The sequence below is a fragment of the Calidris pugnax genome, unplaced genomic scaffold, assembly GCF_001431845.1.
Source record: "Calidris pugnax isolate Ruff unplaced genomic scaffold, ASM143184v1 scaffold652, whole genome shotgun sequence".
NCBI lineage: Eukaryota > Metazoa > Chordata > Aves > Charadriiformes > Scolopacidae > Calidris > Calidris pugnax.
In genome coordinates this window covers 54,751-58,522 of record NW_015091359.1, presented here as the reverse complement: position 1 = coordinate 58,522, position 3,772 = coordinate 54,751, and positions in this window count along the sequence as shown.

Here is a 3,772-nt window from a genome sequence, read left to right as displayed (position 1 = left end):
CCCATCTGTGACCTCACTACCTGCCCGTGACCTCACTACCTGTCCCTGTTGAAACTGCTCAAAAGGAAGCAGTCTTTGAGAAATAAGGAGTTAAGATGTAAGCTGGGTTCCTTCTTTGAATCCCCTCTCTCCCAACAAGGTCGACAACACTCTTTTGCTGCTTCAAGACCATCATTGTGCTGGTCTCAGGACTACTCCCTACATTCCTGCCTTCCTCTCTCGTCACTTATCACAGCTCTGAGTAGTTGCAGGCCCCGTTTGTGGTCAGTCAGGCTACATTTGCTAGATCTTACCAAATCACGGAGGTGATAAATTGTCTGAGAGAACAGAACAAGTTGATAGGAAAGAACACCAGAACCATAAAATAACATGAAATGGTAGCCTCAGCAATTTTAGGATGAACCAAGGTCACTCCGACCTTGCCAAGTACACCAGGAAGCTACCCAAATTAGGAAGAGTTCAGAAGTTTAACCCAAGGAAGACTCACAAGACGATCCCCCACCCTGATGAAGGCACCAGAACTCCCACCAGACGACTCCCCAAAATGGAAGACTCCGCCTAGATAGGAATATGCGTGTAACGATAGGAATATGCGTGTAACGATAGGAATATGCGTGTAACGATAGGAATATGCGTGTAACGATAGGAATATGCGTGTAACGATAGGAATATGCGTGTAACGATAGGAATATGCGTGTAACGATATGAATATGCGTGTAACGATGATGTAACCCACACTCAAACTTGTATAAAAAAGCTGCACTGATTGCTAACGGGCGGAACTCTTTGTCCAGGGTGGCCTGGAGAGTTCCCCAACGCGTTGTTAATAAATACCTCCTGCTTATGGACTTGAAAACTTAGTCTCTGAGCAGTTTCTATCTCGCCTTTTGGGGCAAATTCGGCATCAGAGCCTGCGTATAGCACCTGAAAAATACGAAGCAAAAGGCACGTGCTGAGGTATTGCCCAGAATCTCAGCCTGCCTGCAGCAATTCCCATCTCCCATGCCTTTACCTTGGCTGTTTGCCCACCTGGTGCCCGTGATTTTGGGCTGCCACTTTGAGTCTTGTGCACTATCCGTGCAATGGAACCAAAGGACACTTAGAACTTCACCCACAATACAGCACCTGAAAAAGAATTAATACTTCAGCCCACTAGTCATTGCTCGCCTTGCCTAAGTCAAGCCTGCTCCTCAGAAACTGCTCTTCCAAGCCTTCTGAGCCATGTCTTCATCCTGTGGGCACCTCCCATCTTCTGTCTTCCCATGGGCTCTGTTAGACCCACAAAATAAGTGAAACCCTGACAAAAATCTACGAGGGGCCTGCCACAAACTGCAAAAGCTCTAGGGACACTGGTACTCTGTGGGCAACAGGGAAAGGTGATGAGCTGTACTGTACACTGAAAGACATTATGTCCTTGCTGCTTTCCTGAGAAATGCTTAAACTCCATACGCAGATGCACACAAGATGCTCACCCTAAACTCTGCTAGATAATCTCACTGTCAGTAAGATGGTGAAATCAGTAAGAAAAATGGTATCAGTAACTTACACAGTATACAGCAAACCTAGTGAAAAAAACCCCCCACAATTCATTCTTCAATAAAAATCAAGAATTGCAGGACAATGCAGTACACCTAGAATAAAGAAAAGCGTACTACCAGGCCATTTTGCCATCCTTAAATACTCATTACTGGAGTACTAACCTTAAAAAACCAACCAAACAAAAAAAACCCCCACCACCAGAGTTTAGCGCAGATGCACACAAGATGCTCACCCTAAACTCTGCTAGATAATCTCACTGTCAGTAAGATGGTGAAATCAGTAAGAAAAATGGTATCAGTAACTTACACAGTATACAGCAAACCTAGTGAAAAAAACCCCCCACAGTTCATTCTTCAATAAAAATCAAGAATTGCAGGACAATGCAGTACACCTAGAATAAAGAAAAGCGTACTACCAGGCCATTTTGCCATCCTTAAATACTCATTACTGGAGTACTAACCTTAAAAAACCAACCAAACAAAAAAAACCCCCACCACCAGAGTTTAGAAGAAAGCAAGCAGAGGATTTTGCTCAGCAGCAGCAGCAAACAGAGGAGTTTGCAAGCAAACGAAGCCAGCATGGAAGCATTCTCCTCTGTACGCTGTGGAGCCTCAGCAGGTGCCGAAGGCCTTTCTGAAGAGTTCTTAACTTTGCACCTCCAAACGCCCAAACAGAAAGGGGAACCATAGAGATGTGGCTCCCAGAGCCGCAGGAGCAGGACCCGTATTTCTCACCTGCCTTGAGTTCACAGCCGGCCAAGGACCAGACCTGGTTTTTTTCCATTTGGGAGTTCTGACTCCTCTCCAGCGATTATCGTGCCACTTGTTGCTGTGGAGAAGGTGTTTTTGTAGTTGCTGTTTTATTTCTGTAAACTTGACCATTTTCTGTACCGTTAGAGTGTTGGCAGCACGTTTTCTTGAGAAGAACCACAAACATTTCTGGTGTCCTGGAGGACCGAAAGGCCATAGAGATGTACTTCCGGAGGACTGGCGGGCACTTGTGGCATCCTGGAGGAACGAAAGAGCCATAGAGATGTACTTCCGGAGGACTGATAGTCACTTTTGGCGTCCTGGCCGACCGAAAGGCTATAGAGATGTCCTTCCGGAGGACTGATGGTCACTTTTGGCGTCCTGGCCGACCGAAAGGCCATAGAGATGTCCTTCCGGAGGGCTGATAGCCATTTCCAGTATTCTGGGGGCCGGAAGGATCATAGAGATGACCTTCCCGGGGACTGTCTGGCACCTCGGGGGGCCCTGTTCGCGGCAATATCCGCTATCAGAGCGCTGATGTCCGTTCTCGGGCTGGGGAAACGTCACTTTTGGCGTCCTGGCCGACCGAAAGGCTATAGAGATGTCCTTCCGGAGGACTGATGGTCACTTTTGGCGTCCTGGCCGACCGAAAGGCCATAGAGATGTCCTTCCGGAGGGCTGATAGCCATTTCCAGTATTCTGGGGGCCGGAAGGATCATAGAGATGACCTTCCCGGGGACTGTCTGGCACCTCGGGGGGCCCTGTTCGCGGCAATATCCGCTATCAGAGCGCTGATGTCCGTTCTCGGGCTGGGGAAACGGACCTTTCAAAGCTGCACACACCACCTGCCTTGCCACCACAAAGGCTGACTTCTTACAAACACCTATGACACTATGACTGCCAGACAGAGCCACGCTTTAAGGTATAATCGCAGGACAAGAATGGCTAAATCGGCACTGTGCTGATGTGGTGATGCGGTCTAGACTCTCCAGCGAGCTACCAAAGTACCTGCTGATCACAAAAGAGCTACGGAGACCTCAAGACAGAAGGAAGATAATTTACAGGAACAATGAGGACATCATAACCTGAAAAACCTCTAAGACACAGCAGACAGACCACACAAACTACACAACAGACACCGACTGGAACTGCCCTGCCTGGTACACGATGGCTTCAGGCCGAGCAGAAACCCACCGCCTCTATTTACCCAGAAGGGACTGCTCCGGGACAGCCCCCTGCCCCTCTCTGACTTTAAAACCCCTCCCCGTGACTCCCAACCCTGTACCTTCCCTCCCCCGAACAGTCTCCAGCGCCAGACCCTCAACTTAGCTTTCAGAGGGCCAGGAGTCTGATGCCATCCTCCACAAGGAAAACTACAATTGCTCATCCACCACTCCTTGTGGTGCCTAAAAAACCAAGCGACACAAAACCACCATTGAACGTGCAAGGAATCTCCAGCCCCAGGTGCCTCCTCTCTACTTCCC